Raw genomic sequence first — 17,276 nt, 5'->3', positions numbered from 1 at the left:
GACCTGCCGCATCCAGGTCTAAAAATTTAATTTTTTTTCCCTCAGGTTCTGCTAAAATACTGGCTAACCTGAGAAGCTCATTCACACTGAATGGCTGATAGTGATTTACTGTCTATCAATCAATCTATTTATTTATTTATTTATTAGCCACCAAGCATTAAGAGTTTGTTTGGAGATTTAGAGTTGAAGGAAAGAGGAAAGGAAAGAACCTGTGCCCATAGAGCGGGGACACGCACAGACCCAGGGGGTTGCTGACTGTTTGCTATTTAGCCCTTTGAGAGATACTCCTATTTGAGGGGATTTGGTCCCTAAAAATGATGGTTTAATCACAGTTTCCTCAGGCCCCTGAATGGAGGGCGATAGTAACTCTAAGACATATTTTTCTTTCATATTCTGCTGCTGTTATGGACCCAGCAGGGGGAGCTATTGTTATTACCCCTACTGCACAAATGAAGAATTTGAGGCCCAGGGAAGTTAAGTACTTGGACCAAGGTCACACAGCTAGTACACTGAAGAACCAAGATTCAAACCCAGGCAGTCTGCTCTGCAGCCAGATTGTTAACAACAGCATATAACACCACTTCAGTGAGCTCAGGTAACTGCACTTTCCATCTCAGTCTGGGGCAGACTCTTGCCCCACTCAGTGTTGCCCCTTCAGTGGGACCTCAGACTCTGTTTTTCAGGTAGGCTTGAGGGCCTGGCACTCCTGCCTTTAGTATTGGTCACCTACCAGGCTGCTCTACAGACAAGCCCCCCAGAGTGCCTCCCTATCACTGCCCTGGAATATAGGCCCGGAAACAGACACAGGATTTGGCTGGAGAAGCCAGGTGGACTTTGGGCAGCCTCTCTTGTCTGATCATCCTAATGTTAGTCTTCTGGCAAGTGGAATTAATCCTCACAAATGAAAAACTCTTGAGACCAAGAGATCTCTGAAATAAAGAGCTTATTGAGCCTTTACAAATGCTAGCCAGATAAGGACTGAGTCCTGGGACAGGAAGTTTCTGCTTCACCAGCAGCAAGGTCAGTTGAGAGGAACAACTTGTCCACCAGACTCAAGGAACAGGACACATTTAAGAAGGATCTCAAGGAAGAAAGTTCATTGAATTCATGTCGGCTACAGATAAAAAAGGCAGGCTAACAAGAAACGGCAAAAAGCCAGGGGATAGGTGGTTAGTCCATAAAGAAGGGTTATAGATTGGTTGTTGATGATGGTCAGACACTGGTCAAGCACAAGGGGGAGGCGGTGGTCCTGGGGACCTTCTAGATTATTGTTGAAATGACTTCATCCGGGAACATCATTTCTGGTTAGTTGTGTCCTCCAGCTATTGACTAATTACCTTCCCTTATCTCTCTCCCTCATTCTCTGGCCCTTATGTCATTTAATTGTAGGACATTTCAGAATTTTTCCTTAGCACTCCATTATGTCAAAGGGATCATGGGATCATAGAATCAGAAGGGATATTAAGTCTCGAGACCCTCTTATAAAATAAGAGCTGTGGCAGTAAAACAACTTGCTCAAGTTCACAAATCTTAGCTGGGCTGACCCCCTGACTAGCAACTGGGTCATTCTGTTAATAACAACACCTAACATTTACTGAGAGCTTACTAATTGCCAGGTACCAACACTAAGCCCTTTATATGCATTATGTCATCTAATTGAACATCTCTATCGTCTAGCTCTGTTCTGTCTTCAATGAAGACACTGAGATTCTAAGAGATTAAGTAACTTGCTCACAATCACATAGCTTGTAAACTGTGGAACTGGGACTGAACTCAGGTTTGTCTTTGAGTCTACAGTTGTTGCTCTAAACTATTACACTATATAAGGGAATCACAAGTACCTTATTAAACTTTTGCAAGAGGAGAGCAAGCCCATTTATCTCTTGGTTGGAGCCAAGCCTCAGAAACAACGGTGTATGGAGATAGGCCACAATCATACATTCCAGTCCCCTACTATGCTCGGTAAAACCACACACTGTGGACAACACAGACCCAGGACCTCCTGGAATAGAACGTGAATCCTATGTACAATTTGGGTTCATCTTCATGAAAGCTGGGGCTGGTGAAAAGTAGTGCACATCAGGATACAGGGGAAACTGCTATTAAGGGAGGAAGGATCCTGGCCTGGTGGCTCAGACTCCAGAATAAAGCCCAGGTGGCTCTGGTTACGGTGAAAGCCAGCCCAGTCTCCGCTCATCTCTGAGAGCTTCATTAGGTGGACCCTCAGGCTCAGCGTTCCAGTCTGATCCCCCAGGCACTCTGATCAAAGCAGCCACTACTTGCTGTGCCTTTGGGATGAGCAGAAGACCTCAAGATGTTCTGGGAATATCTTCCGGTATATGTCTTTGTCTTTACACATAGTCCTGTTGGTGGCCCTAACCACTTGGAAGAGGGTCCCTATTCTCTCTAGATGTCAGAAAGACAAATCAGACAATGTGGAAGCCATGGCAGGGCTGAACACCCAGTTCTAGTTTCCAAACTGGGTTAATAGGAGCAAGGAAAAATGGTTCTGGAGGTGTGAGCTTGATGGTGTCCCAGAAGCTCCCACACCGGAAGCTTTGGGAAAGACAGAAGTGCCCACTCACGAGCCATTGGTGCCCACCTCTAGATGTCATCTTTGGATGAGGCGAAACCCAGACACACAGTTTTACTTAGTTTTCCCCCCTCACTGCACGTTAAAAACTTTTATCACATTATTTTCAATACTACATGGAACAAAAAAAGAATACTCCATGAGTGCATTTCCCCATTCCCACCCCCACTCTGCCCCTCCCGCCCCCTTGGCAACAGCTATTGGTTAGTAACATCTGCTGAAAGCTTTATAGTTTAAACAATAGTTTCCCATAATGTATCTCTTCAGATCCCAACAACATCTCCTTAAAATATGTTAGGCATAAATTTTTATTGCCTCCCTTTACAGATTATGAATCCCACTCGAAGACATTGTGAACCTGCTCAGAGTTATGCTTTGAGTAAATGGTAGAGCCAAGATTTAGACCTTGGTGGTCTCAGCCCAATTTCTGAACCCTTTGAATTATGCCACACTGCCTCCCTTGGTGAAGCAGTCCTGGGTACTTAGAACTTGGAGTATGCCATAAATAGTTCACCTTCTACAAAGAGAGTGTGGTTGGTCAGGAAACAGGAAAAATCTCATCATTTCTTGAGTATTTACATTCCAGAGTGGACTGTTCATTCTCTGCTTTGGGGCAGGTTTACAAGGACACTTCTCCTCTGTGTTTTAGATAATCCTACAATTAAAAGTATTGGGGAATGCTTTAGAGCGAGATCAAGGATCCTGTGTGGACTAGCGTCCTAGGGTGCCATAACAAAATACCACAAACTGGGTGGCTTAAACCAGCAGGACTTTACTCTCCCACAATTCCGGAGGCCAGAAGTCTGAAATCAAGGTATTGGCAGGGTTGGAGTCTGCTGGAGGCTCTGAGGAGAATCCGCTGCAGGCCTCTCTCCCTCTCTCCTCGGCGGTTGCCCGCTGTCCTCAACAGTCCTTGGTCTGCAGCGGCATCATCACTGCAATCCCTGCCGCTGTCATCACACGGCCTTCTTCCCTGTGTGTGTGTCTGTCTCTGCTCTTTTATAAAGACACCAACCAGTCCTTGGATTTAGCACCCACTCTAATCCAGGTATGACCCCATCTTAGCTAATTACATCTGCAAAGACCCTATTTTCAAATATAGTCACATTCTGAGGTTCTAGGTGGACCTGAGTTTTGAGAGGATATTTATTGAACCTAGTACACTGTGTCTTCCTGTTTTGTTTAATAAATGGGAATGGCACTTCCAGAATACTTTGAATTCTCCCTGAACCTTAAGCTGCCGTACCACAGGAAGGTGGTGCCAGGACAACTTGCCCATCTTACAGGGAGGGAAAGGAAAAGGAGGTGAGGCAAATGGAGGTACCCTCAGAGCAGCTAACAGGCTGCTGTTGGCTGAAGCCAAGAAGCAATATAAGCTGGTCTGGGGGTGAGAAGAGGGTATCATTTTTATCTGCATGACTTTTGGGTCAAAATGCTTGAATTTTAGTGAGCATGAGAATGGGAGTAGGTGTGGTATTTGGGGGAGAAGGGAGAAGAAGGAAAAAGAGCTGGTTTATTGACAAGAATGACACCTCCCACCACCCAAAAAAGTAAATAGTTGGGAATTCACTAAGAATAAATTATATTTTTTTCAAGGAAAATTTAAAAGTGAGAAGAGTAAAGGAAAGCATGACTGAATGAAGAGCTATACCCTTATCCTAAATGTGAAATCTAAAGAAAGTTAAGACTGCAATAGAATGTAAACAAAAGACACAATGAGATGCATCACAGGGTTGAACAAATAAAATAGTAAAACTCATCTGGAGTATGAATTGGCAAAATACCAAAACATGTTTTCAGGGAACTTAGAATAAACAGTCATCACTACATTTCATCAGGGTAAAAACCAGTAAAATGTGGCTGGGGAATAGAGTAAACTCTACAGAAACAGGTTGAAGTTATTTAAGGACTTGATGTTAGGTGAATAAGCATCAACACAGTGCTATAAGGAAGAGTCACTATTTAACAAATATCATCTAAATGGTGGGACATCAGCATGGATCAGAATAGCTTATATCCATATTTTTCACATTATGCACCACAGTGCATTTTAAGTAGGTCATAAAAAATCAGAGAAGGAGAATGAAAAAGCAAATGTGTTTCAACTGTGACAAGGAGAAAACGTTTTGACTAATGATAAAATAGATATCGGGGACAGGATGGGTGGATCCAAACGTGTTCTTAAAGGCCTTTTGTGCCACAGAATGTAATAAAGCAAACACAAAAATGAAAGCCACAGAAATGGAAGAAATACATGTGGCAAATAAAGCTCTATCCCAAATAGCTAAGGAATTGATAAAACGACAAAAGGCCAGCATCCTGTTCCTTTTTTATAAGTAGTCAAAGGAGATAAGCAGAGAGTTTACACACAAAGCTTTTCATAGAAAAAATGAGCAGCCCCACTATTAATCTTGAAATTGCAATTTGAGCAACTTTTTATTGCTCAAATCAAAATTTAAAAAATCAATTTAAATGCTGAAACTTAATGTTCAATAATTCAAATTCCTTGGAGGCTAATTTGGCAAAAACTACTAAACCATTCCTGCCCTTTGATTCCATAATCCTACTTTAAGAGACTGTCTGAAGAAAATAATGTAAAAGAAAAAAAAATCATTTCTACAAAGTCTTCATTGCACTATTATTTAAAAAGGAAAAAATTGGAAACCAGCCGCTCCCACAGTGATTTCTAAGTCAGTGTTTCTCAAAGTGGGATTTTAGGACCCTCTATATCAGAATCCCCTGGGATGCTTGTAGAAATGCAGATCATTGGGCCATGCTTCAGACCCAGTAAATCAAAACCTTTGAAGAGGGCCCAGGAATATTCATTTTATCAAGCAGGCCAGATGACTCATTATTGCACGAAACTCAAGCAAACTGCAGACTATGGGAGCATTTGGAGGACTAAACTGTTTTAAGTGACAGGCCCTGTGCATGCACAGCAATAGAAAGGGAGAGTAACAGTGATGGCAGAGGGGACACCAAAGCCCATGGGCAGCAATTGCATCATGTAAGATGCCCATAGAGCAGGGGCCATAACATGATAAACTAGCTGAAGCCACTGGGTACTCATTATGTTGTATTTTGTTCTATAAATTGTTGAAAAAGTCATCATGGTAATATGTTTTCATTTATTTGTCAAATTTCCAGGATGATCACTTGAAGAGTTAACAGAACATCTACAAAGAATTCCAGGATTCCTGCCTCAAGCCATACCTGCCTGATGTCCCCTCCTGCCCTTTTCCTCCCATGGACCCCCAGGCCCCAAACAGGTACTTTCTGCCTTGGATTCGGTTTAGGGCCTGGTATCCTATTAAGTGTCCCCCCACTGTGTCCTTGTCCATGTCTATGTTGGAGCTGCTGTGTGGGATGTCCTCTCCTCAGGACATTTTACTGACCACACATTTTTACACTGAATTGGGGGTGGGGGAGAATTTAGCACGCAGCATACTAGAGACTATGGAGTATTTCCTTCCCAGGATGAGGAGGGCGGTCACTTCTAATGGGGTGTATTGCTAATGCAATTCTGAGCTTCTCTGGCTCCCACAGAGCTTACTTCTCCTGTGGGCTGATCTCTGAGGTGCAGAAATGCTGCTGTAGCTCTGCTCCCCACAGAAGCCTCTTTCCTGGAACCTACAGATCCATTCCTGCCCGGAGCCTTGGGGCTGCTTGCCAGAATCTGTGGATGTCACAAGATATCACTGTCCAGTCAAGGCTGGCCAACCTCCCCAAAGAAAGTTGGGCAAACGCCCAAGATGCCAAGCCAGTAGGCTCCTGTGTGGGAGAGGAGAGCCCACTCTCACCACAGAGCAGCCAGAACACAGTGGAGTAGCCAGGCCTTGCCCAGCAATAGATCCAGGTTCCATTCTCGATGCTTTGCAGCCCTGAGGGGAGAACAAACTCTTTTCAAACTAGGACGTCTGTTCCCTGGCCCTGAGGAGCTCTCCCCTCTTCCTGGCTGCCTCACCCCTTCTCCCTCCAGCTGGTGGTACTCAGTCTTCAGCAGCCCCACATGTCCCCGCAGAGGAGCGCCTTTTCCACAGGGAGACAGGGCTGGGGAAAGAGCCCCCTCAGGACGCCAGAGTGGGCCCTTAGGAGTTGTCGCTCTGCTCCGCCTGGCACCCCGTAATCTCACCACCACCTTCAATCCTGTCTCAAGTCCTTCCCATGGGGCCGGAAATCAGCCTAGAGAGCAGAGTCAGCACATCTTCTGGAGGAGGCGAGCACAGGGCAAGGATGAGGAGACCCTGGGCCTGGATCCCGCTGTGACCTGCAGCGTGGACCTTTCATCTTTCATCCAAAAGTATTTCTTGAGGGCCTACTATGTGACAAATGCTGTGTTAGGAAGCTACAACCATTTACAAACAGACATAACCCTGCCCTCGTGGAAATCATGGCCAGTGGAGGAGGCAAAAAATAAATAAGTAGGCAAAGCGACAAAAAGACCTATTTATATTGTAGTGAGTGCTCAGAAGGACATAGACAGGTACTGGGATAGAAAATAAAGTGGAATTCTATTTCAGACAAGATGGTCCAGGAAGACCCTCTGAGCTGAGTCTGGGTGACAGGAAGCTGTCGGCAGGCTGAGGGACCAGAAGGCTGTGTGGAGGGAAAGAGCTCGGTGTGTTCTAACACCTCTAAGTTCCCCGGGGGTAGGGTCCGGTGAGTGGGGGCAAGACCTGTGGCCTGAGATGGTTGGAGGGGTGGGCAGGGGCTAGACCAGCCAGTCCAAGTTCAGGGATTTTGATTTTTATCTGAGGAGAATGGGAAATCATTGAAGGGTTTTAAGCAAGTGGCATGATCCGGCTTAAATTTTCAAGCATCACTGTGGCTATAGGTATGGGAGTAGGCTTTCGGGGTAGCAGTGGGAGAAAGGAAAGCACTTAAGAACCCCCACAGTGCTCAGGTGAGAGAGGACACTGGCTTGGACTCACTGGTAGAGGGGAGACCGAGGAGGGTTGGACTTTGAGACAATTTGGGAGGTCGTACCTAGAGGACTTGCTGATGGGCTGGAGCGAGGGAGGGAGAGGAATCAAGCCAAATCTCAGACTTACAGCTTAAGCAGCCTGAAGCTGGGTGGTGTTATTTACCAAGGTGGGGATGACTGGTGGGAGGAAGGGGTATAAACAGTGGGGATGGGAGCGAGACAAGGTCTTCAGGCTTGTTCTGACTCCAAAGTTAAGGAAGTCATTATCTCATTTTCCTTCCCAGCCTCTCAAGTAAGGCCTGTTCATCCCACTTTATAGGCTAAGAAAAGCGGGTTAAGCTTAATGAGTCAAGAGTCGGGGCTAAGAAATAACACCAAGGAGCCAGTTTGTCATTTAGGGCCTTTGGCACCCAAGCCACTGCCGTCTTCTCCAGCCCAGCTAGGAAACCCCCTCCCAAATATCTCACCAAGGCCACTTTGTGCCATCGTAGCAACAGCTCCCAGGACAGGATACTCTGGCCCCAAGATACTTTGTCCTGTTCCTAGTCTCCCCTTGAGCCTCCCTCCTCTTCTCAAAATGCCTTTTTCAGGCTCTCTCCTGGGTCATTGTCTGCAAAGCAGGATGCTCATGGGCTGGGACAGAACCCTACAAAGCTCAGAGATTTGGGCCTGAGGCCGGCTTCAGCTGGTCTGGGCCCATTACTTCCCCTCTCTGAGAACTTTATATTTCTGACTGCAAAATGGGACACCATTCCTCCTTTCTTTAAGGGGTGAGGAGTAGGGGATTTAGAGTCAGAAAGACCTCAGTTCAAATCCCAGCCTGCTGTGTGACCTTGGCCAGGTCAAGTTGCATCACCTGTGAAAGAGGAATAACAAACGCCTTTCCCATGGGGCTCTTGTGAGGATAAAGCAAGATCATGGAGGCCATGGGCCTCACATCTGGAGCGTCCAGATATGTCCCGACCCGCGGGACAGTCAACGGGGGTCGACAACCTGGAGGAGAGAATGAAGGGGCAAGGGACACAAAGAATGGACAGCAAGACAGGATATCTGATCAAGCTGACACAGTTTATTGTTTGCAGGCTCAATTTATACAGGTAGCAAGGAAGGGGTGGGTCAGAAGGTGATTGGGCCTTAGGTGGCGCCGGCGGGATTGGAGGACCCGGAAGAGAAGCAGGGAGTTCGCCATCTTGTGGGTGGGGGCCCTTGGGAGGGAGGTTTTACAGATAAATGGTAGCTAGTGCCCTTGTGTTGTTGGACACTTAAGGAGACCACCCATAAGAGGACAGGAGACTGGCACCAGTTCCTAAAGCAGGTGGGAAATTATAGGATCCAGGACAAAGAGCCATGGCCTACATGCCCCATGCCTTAGACACACACATACAGTTTGTTCTGACATCTGCAGAATTAGGAAAGTCCAAGGTCAACCGAATATTACTTTGTGACTTCATTATTTTATCTCTGTGCCTCAGTATCCTTATCTGCAAATGTGTACCTCTCTCATGGGGTTGTTGTGAAACTTAAGTGAGTTGGCTTTTTAAATACTGAACATGCAACAGTTTCAAGAATAGTATCAGGAATGAGCTCTTGTTCATATTTTAGTAGCAGTAGTAGTAGCACAGCAGCAGCAGCAGTGTCAACAGCAGCCTTTCATCAGTGTGTGTGCTTCAGGGGGAAATGTCTCACTGTAGTAGACACTGTCCTCTCAGCTGCGGGAGGATAGGATAGCTAAGGCTAGGCTACTGACAAGTCACAGGCTTGCTCTTCTGGACAAAGGAGCAGAGCTGAAAGGTTACCCCTACCCTATTAGAGCCTGAGGATGGACCCGGGAGTCATGAAACTCAGTAGTCAGCCAGCTCCAGGCCTTGGATCAGGGCCAGTCTGCGATGATGCTTTCTTCAGTCTGGGGCAATGTGGGGGAAAATACAAACAACGTAGTGGATTTTTCTTAAATCTAACTTAATTCCATTTTCCAATTTTGAGATTTTGTTCTTTACACTTCCGGTGTTACAATTTTCTTTCATAAAATGTTGATGGTAGTCAGTGGTGGTGTGGTTACAGTGATTCAAACTGTTCCGAGAAATCCAAAATCCAAAAACCACTCATCTTTTCACAGATCGAGAAACTAAGTCCAGAGGGAGGAGTGACTTACCCATGGTCACAAGCCTGGCTTGGGGCAAAGCCAGTGCTGAAGCCCAACCTCCCGCCCAGGCCAGGGCACTTCTCGTGGGGCTCTGCCACTGCTGGTTGAGGGCTCTTTCACTTGCTAGTGACTGAAACCAGACTCAAGCTGGCTTAAGCAAAGGGAAAATTCAGGAAGGATTTCAACCAGGAAAAGGAGAAATAGATTCTTGTCAGGAAAAGACATTGTGTGCCCATTAAACCCTGGCAATAGACCCTATCAAGACCAGAGTCTCCTTTGTCTGGGTCAGAAACCACGACAAGTCTTCCCCGGTCTCTTCCTCAAACCCCAACCTTCAACCCTCCCTCACACACGTGCATACCATCCCCCCCACACACACGCAACCACATACACACAACATCACACTCACCACACGCTCCCCATTTTGAGTAAGCCCCTCAGGATCTGTTCCTTGACTCATCCACCCTGACTCAAGCCTTCTCTCAGGATGCACCAGTCAGAAGTGTCTAACCCATCCTCCCCCCATCCAACCCATCTCACTTTTTCCTCAGGGACAGTGCTTCCTGTCCAGCAAAGGTCATCAGAGCACACTGTCCCCAGCATCCTTTCAGCCATGATTTATTAGCTGGGTAATTATAAGAAGCATCTGCATTTTCTTTATTGCATTGGCAATAATCTGCACACATTCAAAGAACTAAAAATAAACAGCAGGAGGTCTGATTTGTTTGAAGCTGGGTCAATGCTTTTCTCAAACATCTAACCTTCTTGATACAGATGCAGAGTCGCATGATATGGGCATTAGGCACATGGACGGCTGTCCGTGGTTCGCATACCCAGGTGGGTAAGTTTTGCACAGAAACTCTTAGCTGTAAAATCTGTCTCTCTCACCTTGTCTCATTCCTGGTTAATGCCTAGGGCATGGATGACACACCCAGCAGATCTCCTGGTTTGCCCTGTTGCTGCCTTGATTCTATTTCAACCCCTGCCTTGACACACTGAGCAAATGGGCACACTCCCCTGAGCCTTACTTTCTCCTGGCAAATGGTCAAGTGGAAGAGAAGGCAGGGAAAGACAGCAGAATATTGATTCTAACTGTAGTGTCATTTGTCCCTGACAAAGAGCTTCAGAGCCAGCCATTCTCTATAATGTGTTTTTCTCCAAGTAGAGGGCCAATATTCCAGGAATGATGAAGCCATGGGATAAAAATGGAACATCAACTTTTACTCAAACACTTTGGGTGAAAATAAATACAAATATAATATGTAGTATGCAAAATTTAGATGACATTTTTAGAATTAAATATTAAGCTGAAAAGAAATTTCCAGTGCTGCTGCTGGAGGTCAAGCAAATAAACCTGGGGTCCAAGATCATTCTCCTCTGGCCTAGAGGAAGCTCTGCTCTAGGCCAAGTCCTGCTCAACAGACTTCATATCCTGGGGGCTCAGTATAGACCAGAGATATATGGCAAGGCAGAGAGGTGGTTTGTGACAGAGGATAGATGCAAAGTCAGACCTTCAAGGCCCTGGCCCTCATCCTTTCCATTCCTCCCAACTAGAGATTAAAATACATGGGCAGCAGCCCCCAAGCTCAAGAGGAGCCAGCCTGAGTAACCCCGCGTATGCAGAGCCATCTCTTCTGTGGATCCCATTCACAAAGTGGTGACTCCAAGGGAAGGACCACATGCAGTCTGCTCCGAAACACTTGAGGCCGCCTCTTCCGTTGGACTCAGCAGACAGACTGCCTCATGTCCTGCCATGGTTAATGTCATGTGTCAGCTTGCCTAGGCCATGAGGTGCCCGGATATTTGGTGAAACAGTATTCTGGGAGTGTCTGTGAGGTTGTGTCTAGATGAGATTAACATGAGTAAAGCAGATTGCCTTCCCCAGTATGAGTGGGCCTCACCCAATCTGTTGGAAGCCCAAATACAATTAAAAAAGGAAGAGAAATGGAGAATTCACTCTCTCTGCCTGACTGTCCCTGAGGGTTGGTTGTCTCTTTACCTGGGGGCCAATGTCACCCCTGGATTGACCAGGATGGTGTTTCTATGGCCTTGCACTGACCTTGAGGAAGAGATTATTTTTGGAGCTGTTGTCTTGAGTTGTACCTATTAATAGAACTGCCTGTGTGTCTAGTGGGAGATGGGTCTAGCAGCGCAGAAAGCGGAGTACTCCAGAGCCAGGTGTACCGTAGCAGTAGCTTCTCCTTCAAAAGAGAGTGACTATCGGGGAGTACCCTCCCTGCCACCATCACCAGTTTTCCTGTGTCCTGTCCTGGTTCTTGTCTCATTAGGTTGACCTCTCCCTCCCATGGATTAGGACTAAATATTTAGTGAGCCTACATGATATGTCAGATAATGCTCAGGGAGAAGATAATAGCTTGCAGCCTTTCCAGACAAACAGCCTCAGAAAGCTGTTAGTGTGTAGAGCACAAAGCACCATGGGAAGACTCATTGTAAATCTACCTGGAGACACCTGGAAGGCTTCACAGAGGAGAGGACACCTGAGCGGGACTTGGGAGGATGGATGTGATTTTAACCACAAATGTAGTCTCAGGGAAAAGGGGAGAGTGGGTATGTATCCTTCCAGCCTCTTCTAGGGCAGACTTAATTGTGATGGTCAGAATACGATAGAACCAAAAAAGTTACATTAAATGAGTCCTGGAAGTGTGAGCCCAAAATTACGACTCTGTTCAGTGAGAGTGTAAAACAATTTCTTCCAGCCAAAAAAGTGGAAACAAACCTAGATTAAGAATACTCTGTCACAGGAGACCTACCACCACCACAAAGTATTCTGAGCCTGTGACCTTTTTAATCACCTGCAATTCATCAAGAAAAGAAAGGAAAGACTTCAATCAGATGGCATGGTGCAAGAAAAGGGATGTTCTTGAGTGGGAGGTAGTCCTGTCTAATCAGAAATGGACATGGCATGCCCCTGATCAAGCCCGTTACTCCAAATGAGGAACAAGATACTAAGCGAAGGAGTATCCTTGCCTTTCTTGGGAGGAGGGTAGCCTCTGAATGATGAACATGATGAAATATGCATCCAGAGTGTGATTTTAGGGCTCTAGCTGTAAATATCCTAGCTGACTCAGAAGCTATATAGTTTAGTGTGATATTAAAAAAAATTTTTTTTGGTCTTTCTTCATTCTGGGTTCCTGGCACAGAGCTCCTAAAACCTTTGGGATTTCCTGATGGGAATGTCTTTTGCTATTTGAAACAAGCTCTTTTGAAATGAGGGGCACTGGACTTGCTGATTGTTAAGGTCCACCCAGCCCTATAAGTGGGATTCCATAGCTCTAATTCAGGGAGAGTGCCTCCGAGATTGCTGGACAACACAGTCAAAGAGTGGACATGGTTGAGGTGGTTATCACACTGAATAATAATGTGAGCATTGAGTAAAATAATTCTTCAGAGATACACAGCCATCAAATTACTCCTGCCCTGCCTAAGCCACTGCTCTCCATGAAACCAGAGAAACAGAGAGGGACAGAGTGCTGGCCCAGGTCAGCAGAGGCCATGCTCAGAATGATTAGAAAGGTGTCCCATCAAGTATCCAGCCCTTTGCAGTCCTGGCTTCCTAGTGTGTCCCAGGAGGGGCAGCAAGGTCACCACCTACCGCATTTTCAAGGGCCCGCTAGTCTGATGAACCATTAAGACACTGAAAGTTCATTTAATACGGACATGACACAGAGCAGGGAGGCAGTGCTGCTACATTGGATGGTAGAATCAGAAATAAAAAATATTCCCACTGATGTGAACAATGGATCAGAGACAATAAGATTTTGTGTAATAGGGAGAAATGAGAATCCCAAACTCAGATTCAAAAAGATCAACCAGATCAGGGGTTGGCAAACTACGGCCTGTGTGCCCAATCCAACCTGCTGCAGTTTTTATAAAATTAGGTTTTGTTGGAACACAGCCATGTTGATTTGTTTATATAATATCTCTGGCTGCTTTCATGCTACAATGCCAGAGTTGAGTAGTTGCCCTGGGATTGTATGATCCACAAAGCCTAAAATATTTGCTATTGGGCTGACCCCTGAGTCAGACAAGGAAGTCCAGATGACGAGAACTGGATTTACAGCAGCTCAAGTGAAAAGATGAAGAAAAAGAGGAAGAGTGTGTGTGTGTGTGTGTGTGCAATTATTTAGTCAGTATTAATAATCATAATGCTTAGACAGGAAATGTACTAGGTGGATAGTTGTCCTTTAGATGTAAGTAATCAAAAGTAATACAAAATTAGTTCAGCACAGGAGGACTATATTGGAGGGATGCTGGGTATCTCACAGTTAACCAAGCCCCAGAGAAGACAGGTGAGCCTCAGGAACAGCCTCATTAGGAACTTTCTTCCCATCTCTCACCTCTTCTGCTTCTGACTGCTTCCCTCAGAACAGACCAGTTTTCAGGATATGACAAAAAGCATGGTTACAGCCACTTTCCCATCACTATTTTGATAGTTTTCACCAATCTTTGTTTTCTCTCTTCTTTCTCAAGCACAGAAAAATGACCTCCCCCAGCCTTCTCTGCAATTAGTTAAGTGAGTCTATAGATTAAAACCTAACAACAAAGGAAGCCATCAACAAAACAAAAAGGCAATCTACTGTATGGGAAAATATATCTGCAAATGATATATCTGAGAAGGGGCTAATATCCAACATATATAAATAACTCATACAACACAACACCAAAAAAACAGCCCAATTGAAAAATGGATGGAGGACCTGAATAGAAGACATTCTTCCAAAGAAGTTACACAGATGGCCAAAAGGTAAATAAAAGATGCTTAACGTCACTAATGATCAAGGAAATGCAAATCAAAACCACAATGAGGTATCACCTTACACTAGTTAGAAGGGCCACCATATAAAAGACAAGAAAAAACAAGTGTTGGCGAGAATGTGGAGAAAAGGGAACCCACCTGTACTGTTGGTTGGAATGTAAATTGGTGCAGCAACTGTGGAAAGCAATATGGAGGTTCCTCAAAAACCTAAAAATAGAAAAACCATGTGTCCCAGCAATTCCACTTCTGGGAATTGACCCAAAGAAAATAAAATCACTGATTTGAAAAGATATATGTACCCCTATGTCTATTGCAGCATTATTTACAATAGCCAAGATATGGAAGCAACCCGAAGTTGAATGGATAAAGAAGATGTATATATACCATGGAATATTCTTCAGCCGTAAAAAGAAGGAAATCTTGCCATATATGACAGTGTAGATGGACCTAGAAGGTATCATGCTAAGTGAAATAAGTTATAGAAAGACAAATACCATATGATTTCACTTATATATGGAATCTAAAAAACAAAACAAACAAACAAAAAAGAAATAGACACATAAATATTTACAACAGACTTTGGTTACCATATGGAAGTGGAGAGGGTGTGATGGATGAAATAGGTGAAAGGGATAAAGAGGTACAAACTTCAAATTATAAAACAGTCATAGGAATGGAAGTACAGCATAGATAGTATAACCAGTAATATTGTAATATCTTGGTATGGTAGCAGGGGGTAACTACACTTACTGTGATGAGTATCTAGTGATGTATATAATTATGGAGTCACTGTGTTGTACATCTGAAACCAATATGATATTATATATCAACTGTATTCCAATTTAAAAAAAGAAATCTGACTAGGGAATATGGGTGGAAGTGATATGCATTGCTTTCAGGCAGAAGTCATGCTGAGCAGGTAGGCCTCATCCTTGTTCTCCCCGACTTCCATTTCCCTCACCCCCATTTTCTCAGCTGGAAGTGAAAGGCTCTTAAGAGGATGGAGCTGCAGGATAGAAGAAGAGCACTTTGATCCCTGAGTCACCACTTGGAGGACAGCTTTTCCCAAGGGAAGTACCCAACCCCATCAAACTTTACATAAGAAGGAACTAAATTGTTAGTGAATTAAGCCAATAACTTATCAGGATAGATTCATTTCTGCAGCATAGCCTACTCCATTCTGATCAGTATAGCTGCTGAGTTTTGTTTTTGTTTTGTTTTGTTTTTTTTGTAGATAATTATTTTTATTTTTTATTTTTTATTTTTTGTTTTATTTTTTTTAGATAATTCTTTTTTATTGAAGGGTAGTTGACGCACAGTATTACATTACATTAGTTTCAAGTGTACAACACAGTGATAAAACATTTATATACATAATTCTAGGTTCCAGCTATCACCCTACCAAGCTGTTACAATATCTTGACTATATTCCTTATGCTATACATTACATCCCGGTTACTTATTTATTTTACCATTGGAAGTCTGTCCTTTTTTTTTTTTTTTTTTGTGAGGGCATCTCTCATATTTATTGATCAAATGGTTGTTAACGACAATAAAATTCTATATAGGGGAGTCAATGCTCAATGCACAATCATTAATCCACCCCAAGCCTAATTTTCGTCAGTCTCCAATCTTCTGAGGCATAACAAACAAGTTCTTACATGGAGAACAAATTCTTACATAATGAATAAGTTACATAGGGAACAGGACAAGGGCAGTCATCACAGAAACTTTCGGTTTTGCTCATGCATTATGAACTATAAACAGTCAGTTCAAATATGAATACTCATTTGGATTTTATACTTGATTTATATGTGGATACCACATTTCTCTCTTTATTATTATTATTTTTAATAAAATGCTGGAGTGGTAGGTAGATACAAGATAAAGGTAGAAAACATAGTTTAGTGTTGTAAGAGAGCAAATGTAGATGATCAGGTGTGTGCCTGTAGACTGTGTGTTAATCCAAGCTAGACCAGGGCAATAAAACATCCACGTATGCAGAATATTTCTCTCAGAACAGGGGGGGTGAGGTTCGAAGCCTCCCCTCTGTTGATCCCCAATTTCTCACCTGATGACCCCCCTGCGACTGTGCCTGTCTTAGGTTGTTCCTCCCTTGAGGAATCTTACCCGTCTCTGGCTAACCAGTCATCTTCCGGGGCCATACAGGGAAATGTAAAGTTGGTAAGTGAGAGAGAAGCCTTATTGTTTCAAATGGTTAGCTTTTTATTTCTTTGCATATTTATGCCCTGTAGCTTCTATGCCCAGCATTTGTCTTGAGGTATCTTTACCACTTGGAAGAATTACGATACTCAGTAAATTTGATATGAGGCACGAATTCTATTTAAGGGTTGTAATTAGGAAGGAAGAAGAAAAGCTATAGAAGTAGCAGGCGGCAGAAAACAAGGGAAGATTGATTATTTCTTTGACATATCTTCTTGTAGAGTAACTTCAGCATGTATAGGTTTTAAGCTACTACTTAAATTGCGCACACACATTAACATAATAGGAGTATAGTTACATAACCAAAGCATACCTGTAATTACCAGCCATCTCCAGTGAAACCAAGAAAACCAGTTAGGCACCTTAGGCATTTGTGAAAACTTATCTATGATATGGTGGATATTGTCCAACTGAACTTGAACAGTCTGAGAGAAATCAGACAAATTAAAACAACCCATTCCTGGGGAATGTTCACATTCCTTATGTTCTTTTAACAGTAAATAGTCTGTAGTTGTAAGATTTTGGAGCGCTACAATTTGCACTTCTCCTAATTCTTGATTGAGTTCCAATGGTATAGATCCAGTCAAATTTGTTGTTTTACTGTATGCACAGGCCA

At 44.0% G+C, this 17,276-nt stretch overlaps 1 long non-coding RNA gene across 2 annotated transcripts; it reads left to right on the top strand.

The window, feature by feature from the left end:
- Window positions 1–3,269: 3,269 nt before the first annotated feature.
- LOC118922827 (uncharacterized) lies at window positions 3,270–15,624 on the top strand. 2 transcript variants are annotated; one of them, XR_008992460.1, is made up of 4 exons: window positions 3,270–3,641; window positions 5,741–5,862; window positions 14,754–14,891; window positions 15,413–15,624. It is a non-coding gene; the product is annotated as an uncharacterized LOC118922827 (long non-coding RNA). The 2 variants fall into 2 exon arrangements; XR_008992459.1 differs by lacking the exons at window positions 14,754–14,891; window positions 15,413–15,624 and adding an exon at window positions 6,750–8,466 and having other exon boundaries at window positions 3,271–3,641.
- Window positions 15,625–17,276: the final 1,652 nt, after the last annotated feature.

Source organism: Manis pentadactyla, chromosome 11 (assembly GCF_030020395.1).
Source record: "Manis pentadactyla isolate mManPen7 chromosome 11, mManPen7.hap1, whole genome shotgun sequence".
NCBI classification, from domain to species: domain Eukaryota; kingdom Metazoa; phylum Chordata; class Mammalia; order Pholidota; family Manidae; genus Manis; species Manis pentadactyla.
This window is presented reverse-complemented; position numbering and strand designations above follow the sequence as displayed.